At 31.0% G+C, this 11,425-nt stretch overlaps 1 long non-coding RNA gene across 1 annotated transcript; it reads right to left on the bottom strand.

The window, feature by feature from the left end:
- Positions 1 to 6,159: 6,159 nt before the first annotated feature.
- Positions 6,160 to 10,591, bottom strand: LOC132626331 (uncharacterized). Its single transcript, XR_009577236.1, has 4 exons — positions 10,274 to 10,591; positions 10,129 to 10,203; positions 7,584 to 7,695; positions 6,160 to 7,496 (listed from the first exon to the last, which is right to left on the bottom strand). It is a non-coding gene; the product is annotated as an uncharacterized LOC132626331 (long non-coding RNA).
- Positions 10,592 to 11,425: the final 834 nt, after the last annotated feature.

Genomic DNA, 11,425 nt, shown 5'->3' with positions numbered 1-11,425 from the left:
ACAATAATTTCATTTACTCTCACTAATGGGTTGATACGCATGTGGCAATGAGTCCATCATTATTGATTTAATTGTTTGATTTTCTAAGCATTTTTTTTTTAACATTGTTTGTTTTTTTAATATGGGATTCACTTTTTTTTTAATATTGCTTGATTTTGTTAATATGGGGTCCACTTTTTTTTTCCCGTGAGTTTGGATATGGTGGGTTCCACTTTTTTTCTTCTCTTTTTTTTAATACTGGTTAGTGTTTAATATGGGGCCCACAATTGTTTTTTAACATTGTTTGTTTTTGTACTATGGGATTCACTTTTTTTTTAAATATTGCTTGATTTTGTTAATATGGGGTCCATTTTTTTTCCCGTGAGTTTGGATGTGGTGGGTTCCACTTTTTTTTATTCCTTTTTTTTTAATACTGATTGGTGTTTAATATGGGGCCCACAATTTTTTTTTAACATTGTTTGTTTTTTTAATATGGGATTCACTTTTTTTTAATATTACTTAATTTTATTAATATGGGGTTCACTTTTTTTCCCCGTGAGTTTGGATGTGGTGGGTTCCACTTTTTTTTCTTCCTTTTTTTTTTAATACTGGTTGGTGTTTAATATGGGGCCCACAATTTTTTTTTTTAATATTAGTTGTTGTTTAATATATATGGGGCCCACAAATTTTTATTTTATTTTAGTTGTTGTTTCATATATATGGGGCCCACAATTGTTTTTTTATTTTAGTTGTTGTTTAATATATATGGGGCCCACAATTCTTTTATGGGGCTCCATTCTATTTTTTTTTTAAATACTGGTTGGTGTTTAATATGGGGCCCACAATTTTTTCTAACATTGTTTGTTACATTGTTTATTTTTTTAATATGGGATTCACTTTTTTTTTTTTAATATTTCTTGATTTTGTTAATATGGGGTCCACTTTTTTTTTCCCGTGAGTTTGGATGTGGTGGGTTCCACTTTTTTTTAATACTGGTTGGTGTATAAAATGGGGCCCACAATTTTTTTATTTTAGTTGTTGTTTAATATATATGAGGCCCACAATTTTTTTTAAAATTTTATTTTAGTTGTTGTTTAATATATATGGGGCCCACAATTATTTTTTATGGGGCCCCACAACGGACGACAAAAAAGGAGCCCAACCGGCTCTTCTATATAGTTAGAATATATAAGTCTTTTAAGTATGTTGCTGTACAATAATTTCATTTGCTCCCACTAATAGATTGATACGCATGTGACAATGAATCCATCATTATTGATTTAATGAGATACTTTGAAAATTATATAAATATTGTTTGATTTTTTAATATGAGATGCACTTTTTTTTTACATTATTTTTTTAATATGGGATTCATTTTTTTAATATTGCTTGATTTAGTTGGGGCCCACACTTTTTTTTTAATATTGATTGATGTGTACTACTCTCGGTTAAAAAAAGGGCTACTGATTAGTGATTAGTGTGCACGTCTAATATTTTTTTTGGTTTGACGACGAAGCATGGGTTTCAACCCATGCTTCTATATAGTAGTAATATGTGTGTGTCGAAAATTTTGAGTTTAGTTAAACACATTAAACAAAGCTCTATCCACCCCCATTCCACCAACTCATAGTAAAAACCTAACTTTATTTTGTAACTAGTGAATTTATCCGCGCTTCGGCTGTTAGAGACGAAAATCAAAATATTGCTCAATAGTTATATTTATTAATTTTTATGAGAGAAAAATTAATCTATATATATATATATATATATATATATATATATATATATATATATATATATATATATATATCTTCGTGATTCGACTATACATGTAAATAGCTCTCATCTCCGATATAAAAATAGCTTTGTATGTTTTGTTTACATAAATCAGAAAAATAAATATGTGGACTTAAAATTTTTGAAATGGAAACTACTCAGGAAGCGGTTGGTATTTGAGCATAGTGAAGAGAATTAAAATAAATAACTGTTCAGTTGTTTTAGCGTAGCACATTTAATATAACTAAACGAATTTAAAAAAGCGATTTTTTGAGCTTTTGTAACATAACATATAAATGAAAAAATAGAAAAATATCAAAAGAGAGCAGTCGCTCTTGCACTATCGTCAAAAACCTTGTTAAATTTAAGAAATAATCCCTTTCTTCATACTCAAATATAAAACATAATTAACAATTTGATTTTGGAAAAACTAAAAGTATCTTTAAGTAATCAGTCAAAACCAAAACACACATTGATACAAGTTACTACTCCAACCCAAAGTTATTATGCAAAACTATTTAATTTTCAGAAACTAATGAAAAGTAAAATTAAAGCATTACTACTTACGTTTTATGTCTGTTATAAAAGTAAAATGATTTTAACCATTCTCATTCCAAAATCAAAAGCTAACATAAACCTAAGATTTGGTATCTAAAAAAAAGACTTAGTCACTTCAAGCTTCTTCTTACGCCATCTTATGATGCTAACTTCCTTGGCCACCGTAGGTATACATATGTATGTCAAATTAACCTTAGAAAGTTTAGTAATATAATTCTCTTCTACTATATAATTCTCTTCTACTAAACTAAACTCTGCTTCTTGTTTTTCCGTTCGTACCATAATGATCGAGTCACAATATGTCATTTTGTTAGGAACTACAAAGAGGTTTTGCAATTGGCTGCACTTTAAAATCGTTACTTTTTAATTTCTTCCAATTGTAATTCCTCTTGCAGTTTTTTAATTTTCTTGTCCTTCTTTCCTGTAAGATGAAGAATTAGTTAACCGGCGAAATGGAGAAATAATAGAAAAAAAGAATTAGAGTATGGTCAAAGGCTTGAGAACTAAGCACAATATGTTACAATATTAATTGTGAAATATTTCCTTGGGAATGAAAGAATCCACATAACTGGTGTGACAAAACCATTTTATGCATATGGAGAACAACCTTAGATCCAGAAAAAGTCACATAGAGAATATTTGGAAAATAAAGAAGGTTTGATGCCATAAAATGTCCATGGAGGGGTATTTATATAAGTAATAAATTGCAATTATAGTGGAAGATTAAAAGTCTGGCAGTTATGTTTTGATGAGATCTATTTTAGACATTATTTCATGACATAACTAACAGTCTAATACTAACTTTCCGTCGATACAATTTTGGGGAAGAGATCGGAGTCAAATAGTTACAATTTCTCCTAAACATCTTCTCCTTATTTAATTAAGTAATGTATTTATTCACTTATAAATTTTTAAAAATGAGTTAGTTAATCTGAAAGTTTAGGAGAAAAAGACAAAAACAATCAGAAAAAAATAAATGTGAATGTTGGCGAAATAGAGGTGTCATATCACTCTTCTTTTGCTTAACTTTATACTCGCAATAAAGTTAACAACATCTCAATGACACAAAACTTAACAACATAAACTTAAGAAAGAAGGAATATTTACTGTAGCCCTTGCTATATCTTACGAATATTCATAAACAAAAAAGCTTTCACAAGAACAAAAATTTACGACCAAATATCATACCTTTTGAATTATGGCAGGTCAAGTATAAGGTGCTCACACGTACAATTTAGCTATCCATTCATTGCCGCCTGAATATTCTAAATATAAAAGAAAGATTTTCTTCAAACCGATAGCAGAGTTATATAGCATGCCACAAATCCTCGCTTGGTTAAATTTAATACTCTACGGAGGCTAGACGCAGGAGAATCATGTACAATTTAATCATATCATTTGTTTGAAGAAATTAAATCGAATATACATATCGTATCAATATTATTTAATCTACATAAAAATTAAAATCTATCACTAAAGTAAATTAAAAGAAAAGAATACTAAAGTAAATCAAAAGAAAAGAATAAAGAGAGAGATTTGCTAATCAATCTATATATAATATAAAGCTAGGCATAGACAAGGTGATGTGGCACCTCTCTATGGCCAAGGATCCTATTTATCTTTTTTCTCCTTTTTTTTTGACTTTTTATATCATTTATTCAATTATGTTATTTTAAAAGTCATCTCCATAACTCACACCCATTTATTTTCATTGCTTTTACTCTTAATTAGTATTAGTAAATTCACAATTCCCAAGCCATTCACGCTCATCTAACTTTTGACGTTACCTCCTTTATTATGCTCTTTAAACCACACTAATTGTAGAAAATATTCATATTTATGTGGTATGTTAAAAAGTCCAATAGTCACCTTTTTAATGGACCAAACCTGTAACGTCCTTTTTCCCTTGCCAAAGTAGTGCACAGTATCATTTTCCTATGTTCTGAATCCTCTTGAGCCTCATCATTTTTCTCCATCCATTCTCTATGTATGCGTTTTTATATTCAATATTTTGTTTATATTTCATTTGTATTCATTTAAAATATTGATATCTACTCAACCCTAACTTTTGATGAAGCTTAGGATCTTTGGTGCAGGTGTAAGCAGTGATGCTATAAGTTTTATAGTTGATGTCATGGTAAGTGAAGCAGCTAAACTTACTGCAAGTGGTATTAGATTTTCAGGTAGTAAAATTATTATCTCTTACATGCATTGAGATTTATTTATGTGAAGCTGATATGTTCCTAATCAATTTGTGGTTTGATTTTTTAAGAGCTAAAAAAATTGTATTCTTATGTTTTTGCATAATAAATCACGTCTTTGTCCGATATATATATTTATTTATACTCGCACCATGACGCATGAGTATCACCGGCCATTGCTAAATTAATGGCAATGAAATACAAAGGGAATAGCTGCAGAAATATTGAATAGTTGCAGAAATATCATAAACTAATTAGTAGAATCTTCTATTAAGAGAACGATTGCGCAAAAGCATAGTGCGTGGTCATTAGGTATAACTTTGAATGCGGTTCAACACTCACTTGCCAATAAGTCACGACTGAAATCGCCTTATTAAGTTTTCTTCAAAAACTATTAACGCGGCACTTCCTGATTAATTTTTGCAGAATAGTTTGTTTGGCTACATTGTTTTATACAAATGAGGTCAAGAATCTGATTTAGATTACTTACGAATGCATAGATAAGTTTGATTTTATTTATAATTTGAATATTTTCTTGGAGATCATGTAGATATCCTCAACTTTCTCCACTGTCAGTTGAACACTCTAGCTTAAAAAATGATCATTCAGACACTTTCAAAATTTATGTGTCACTTGAGGTGTGTCTAAATGTGCATTCTCAAAGTTTTGAGTGTCAATTCTGGTCAAGTTAAGGATATCTGTTGTTTATGCCTTACTTTTTCTTTTTTTTTAATTATTAATCTTTGTAATATAGGTTAAATAAATTCAGAAGCTCAAACTTTTTAAGCCATATAGACGACCTCTTAACAAAGGCTATTCATGAAGAGGTTACAACTTCAGCGACATTGTAAAGCCAATATCACTATGTTAATCAGGCTGTCTACAAAGTAAAATATTATATTGTGATAATAAGCTTATAACGGGAAAAAAAAAGCTTATAGAATTAATATGCATATGCTTATAAATAAAAATTAAGGGTAATCAATCTCTTCTTAAAAAATTACAATTTAACCTTTTTTTTTTTTTGTTGCATGAATCCTAATATAGTATTTAGTTTCTTATCTTTGCTGTCTTCCTTTTTTCATTTTCAAATATAAGTTACCTAAAACTTAAAATGCTAAGATGGTCATGATGAAGGCAACACCATTCTTTATACAGGTAACAACAATTATTAGACGTCATCTATCCCGCAACTTTTCAATATTATCTCTTTCTTATGTTTCATCAATTTTTATTTTTGAAGTTTAAATAGCCAATTATAATGGGTTTATATTTATATTGAAATGTTTTCCACAAATACTTCCGGACAAAATTTTATATAGAATGTTAAAAGAATTATAAAGAGACGATAGAATCATGAATATATTCGATTTGTATTTTTACCCGCATTTGTAAACTACCCCTATTCCTATTTAGGGAGTTGAGGCAGTGTCATTGTTTGGAATCCATATTATGCAAGGAGACATTGCTTTTGCTAATTTGGGGGTGACAACTGAGATTTTTAAGAGAAGTTACCATAGAGGCTATAAAGAGCTATCTCATATCTAATAGCAATAAGAAAATTCTCACTACTACAAAAGTGAGATTTAGCGGCAATTAAAAATACCTTTAGCGGCAATACTAATTGCCGCCATAACATTTACCGGCCATTAGACTTTTGCCGCTGTATGTGGCGTCGCTAAAGGTTTTAGCGGCAATTAAGCAGAGTGCCGGTAAAGATTGTTTTTATTGCCGCTAAAGGCCATAGGCTTCAACGACAATTGTTCAGCGGCAATTGTAAAGGCCGCTAAATCCATTTCCAAAATAATTGAGTCCAACTTTTAGTATCTAACTAAATTGCCACTAAATCCAATTAAATTGCCACTAAAAGGGACATATTTTAACGGTCATTGTGTAGCGGCAATTATAATTGATGCAATATTCATTCTCAAAATGACTAATGCAATACTTTTAGCGTCTTTTTATTGCCGCTAGAAGTTACCTGCTTTAACCACTATTGCATAGTGACAATTATAATGGCCACTAAATTCGTTCTTAAATGCAATAAAAAATACAAAATCAAGTATAATTAGACATATTTAACAACAATTATAATGCAAAATGCTAATTAAACATACTATTATTAATTTATAAAAGTACAATACATTTCATTAAATCTAAAGAAACAAAAGCAAATACTAATTATTAATGTCTCAACGAACTAAAAGATAAAATCACATGCTTAAACTAAATAGCTAATGTCAATGTAACTAATTCCTATCGAATACCAACAATAATAAGTTTCTAAATGCATAGTCCTCAAACAATTCCAGCAACTCTTCATAGTATTGAAATCTTCCATATGCTATTTGAACATCATACTGTATGACCTGAAATAATAAGATAGTGAATGTCAAAAGATGAAATCTATGCAAAAAAAATAAAAAAAAAATTGTACATCTACATCTAATATAACGTGAAATTTGTCAAATTCAAAATCCTACTAACTCTCCATTTTCTTAATAGATTACGTTCTATTAAAATCAAGTATCCATAAAACAACCATCAGCTGCATTGTTCGCAATTGACTACGTTATAGGATCCAGCCCTCGGTAGAACTCTCCATTAATATGTTTTTAGGAAAACCATGAGTCGGAAACTTCTACAAAGCAGCAATATGGCCTTTTCATCCCTTGTCAAGTGCCAAAGCAGCAATATGGCAGAAGTTCTCACGGCTGAGTTTGGAGGGAAATGGTGTAGGAGGAGGCAGAAGTTGAAAAGCAAGTAAAGAAGAATACTGTGAGGATAGACAGCACGTACAAAATATCCATGCATTTTTGGCAAAACCAATACTTTTCTAGATTAACAAAGATATTGAGAAATGCCTTGAGGAGCCTAAGGATATAGATGAGTAGTACCGTGAGCAGGTTGAGTATTTTCAGCAACATTAGGCATCCTTGATGTTTGTGGTACTCGTTCATGGCCACTGTTGGCATCAGGGACCTGATAAATATTAACACGTTCGTTGATAATACCTTTATACAATTAAAATTTCATTAAAAAAGTTTAAAACTTATGAAATTGAGTTACCTGTTCACTTGAGGTGCCATTGATATCTTAAGGCGTAGATTCAAAGGGAGCACATTTGCGCATTAATTGTCTCATTTGGAGTAATTCTGACTGCATAGCTCAAAGATATCATCTAAACAATTAAAATGCACATTAAATTTCAATGAATAAGAACATAATGTCTTTAGAAAGTTAGGAAAATTTGATTAGCGACTATATAGGACTATATAAAACTCAATCTGGACCATAAACCTCTTAGAAACAAAGTTCTATTTTCCTCTCTGTTAAAATAGAAGATCTTACATATTTTTTAAATCTTTTGTCGATGTTGATCTGAAGAACATAATGCGCACAAAAGAAAACAGAAGTTCGCACGCAAAAAGAAAGAGCACACATTCATTTGGTTAGATCTATTCTTACATCAGGTCTTTTCTTCTTCTAATTTACTTATGTCAAAATATGTCTAGCTTTTTAATCTTTTAGGTCTGTTTATCATTATTCACAATTTAAGCCCTTTGAAGGCTATATAATAAATTATTGCCAATGTTTTTAGCTTGTAGGTTTTTGTTTAATTTTTATATTATGTATGTTTCTACCTTGGAGTTAAATTGAATTTTTCCATAAAGTCCATCTAATCTAATGGTGAAGTCTGATCAAGAGGAAAAAAGAGTAATCTAATTCTAACAAGCACCCTGCTTTAACTTACCACATTTAAAGCATTAACAAACAATTACCACCTCAAATAGAAGTGTATCCTAAATTTGAAGCTCAAGTTGATTTTTATGCATTTCACTTTATTAGCATAAGAGTGATTGCGTCTAACATGAGTGCGTCTAAGATGGTATAGAAAAGATAATAAAGAGTGTAAAAGAAAAGTTTTGCATTTAGTGAGATTCACTCAACTGGAAAAAAAAATAAGGATGGTTAATTAGACAGGAAGTACAACAATTTAGACACTTTTTTTGTCACTGCCATTTTCAAAAAGCATGAGTTCCTGTTAACTAAATGCAAAAGGTAAATATGTAGTTCTCCCATAGTCCCATGTGGAATTCAAGCTCATTGAAGTTTATTACTCCATAATACGATGATTGATAGAATTTCAGGTTCACTTCTCAGTTTTTATTAATACATCATAATATTTAAGTCCTTTTATAACTTTACAATGGTTTAGTTTTAAAGCTAAAGAGATCTTCAAATTTCTGAATATATAAATGCTAAAGCATGCGATGGTCTCTACTCACAACAGAGGAGTTTTCAGTCTAATCCAATAAACTTCTAGTGTTGTACCAAGTATTAAGCTTAGGAGATCGATTGATAACCATACAACATATCACAAAAGGTCACTTTAAAAAGCTCACAGTACTTATTGCTTTTTAGATAACTCAATTGAAAACAAATAATGTTTCTTCTATTGGCAATGCATCTTTTGTCATAGACTTATGTGTTCTCTAAGGTAGCTGGAATTTCTAAGCAGAGATATTCTCCATTGAATTGGTTTTGTGTGTGTGTTATATCAATGCCCAGGAACTGAGCTATAAGCTAATAGATATTTTTAATGTTCGGATATTAGTAAGAAATCATTCTGGTCTTTTAAGACCTTCGCGCGGATAAACTAACCAGGTCAGGGTCTGGAAACTAGAATAAAGTCATAAACCAATAATCATGACATATATCAAATAGGAATGAAAATCCAAATCATCTTTCAAACTGAAATATATTATCATTCATCATACATGGAGATGTAGGATGAGTAGATGGCATCAAAAGCAATATTAACTATTCTTCAAATTCTATGGAATTGCTCAGAATTGAATATGGAACACTGAGTACCTCTTTTTGGAATCAATAGAAACTCTTGAAGTGAAATAATCAGCACTTCTTTAATCAACCAAGACACCAGAGCATAAAGAATATCCAATTAGACAAATTCAAGAATTTATGTTTTACATCTCAATGAAGGTATTTATGCAATTATTTTAAATATTAGATTAATAAAATACTCATTACACATCCAAACTGAAACTCCAGTAGAGAAATTGACATTATATACAACTGCATTCATCAACATTTTCATTAATCACCTAACTATAAATAAATCTGGTCAGGGTCTAGCAACCAATAATTTTGATAGCATCTCTCTTATAGTTGTAAATAATTTTTGAACCTTTAAGCCGCTAAAATTCCCTTAGTATTTGCTAAGAAACCAGCAATAAACCTAGCAAATTGGAACCAGGACTAGGCATTTGTAAACAATTAAAGAGTCTGTCGTACACATTTCGAACACAATTGAATTCACATCTCGACTTGTGGAAGATTCAACTAAAACCTCAATAGTCATCAAAAACACTCAGAAAACTTTAAACAATCACGAAAATCTGAATATAATAACAACAACCTTAGCAAATAGAGGAAACAATTCATAAAACAGTAGAGGAAACAAATGAGGAATTAATCAAATATTGCAAAACACGACTTAGCAAACAAAGAAAACTTTACTTTACAAATCAGAAAGACATAGTTGGTTATAAAAAATATCAAATTGACATAACCTCAAGTGTTTGGGTACCTGAGAAGCAGAATATTTTGCCGATGAAGACAAAAAAGTGAAGGAGAAGACTGATGTCAGCAACAATCTTGAAACCTACACGAAAAAGAGAAGGATACCGATGAGAGGGAGAAGATTGAGATAGCCACGGTTGAGCAGCACCTACCCAAAATCAACATTGTTGCAAAGAAGATGGCTGGTCGGCGACCTCAGTTTCAGAGAGAGAACAGCTGCGGCGACCGTGAGTTTCAGAGAGAGAACAGTTGCTTTAGTCTACGATGCGCAGCTAAAATTGAATTTTGGGCTAGGTTTTCCTTTTATTTTTTCTTAATAAGTGGAGGGAATATCAAAATGTTATGAAAAAGAATTGGAGGGAAAGGTAAAATGATAAGATTGGTTTCAATTAGCGATTTTTAGTGGAAAATTATTTCTATTATCGGTAAAACTATTTCTTTCATCGGCTAATGTTCATGTGTCGTTAATATTTCAGCTTAAAGAATCAATTAGCGGCAATTGTCTTATCGCCGCTAAATAATTGCTGGTAAAGGCCCTTTTTGTAGTAGTGTCTTATGTCTACTGTGGGAAATGGGGTCCCAAGACCATCTCTTCGACGACGTAGACAGTGTGAGCAAGGGTATCTTCTTTGGGGTCTATCACCATAGCCTTTTCCTTTAGCTATTACGCTAGCATCCATTGTCACGAGTGAGCAGCTGCTTCTCCTAAAGACTGGGCTCCCAAGGCATAAGAAAAAAAGAAAGCGGATTAGGAAAGATTCAAAGGATTGCTATACTCATAGACAGGGTTCATGTTAAGTACGCAACAAAGAAAAAGGATCAAAAAATTCATACTAAGGAGGTGGGAAAGGGCCCGAATCGAAGGGCTCTTCTTTCTTTGATTTGAAAAGAAGGTGAGAGCCTTAACCCTCTGGTCTGTGGGGAAACCCTTCAATGAAAAATGTGACATTAAAATGATTATTTATATACATGATAATTTAATTCTTCTCTTTGTCTAGATTTACAAGCAAAATTAATTATTAACAAATACATAAATTTTTATTATTTTTAGTGACCGCGCGAAGCGCGGATAACTTCACTATTATATAATATAAAGCTAGGAATAGACAATTTTATGTGGCACCTCTCTATGGCTAGGAAATGTATTTATCTTTTTTCTCCTTTTTTTGGACAATTTTCTCTATTTTCCTTATTTTCTAATGCATATATGTCTTTTTGTTTTCCACATGAGATCAGACGTATTAGTGCTTAATTCTTCGCAATGATCCACGTATTAGTGCTTAGTTGATCTTAATGATCCAGTA

The sequence above is a fragment of the Lycium barbarum genome, chromosome 2 (assembly GCF_019175385.1).
Source record: "Lycium barbarum isolate Lr01 chromosome 2, ASM1917538v2, whole genome shotgun sequence".
Lineage (NCBI taxonomy): Eukaryota > Viridiplantae > Streptophyta > Magnoliopsida > Solanales > Solanaceae > Lycium > Lycium barbarum.
This window is presented reverse-complemented; position numbering and strand designations above follow the sequence as displayed.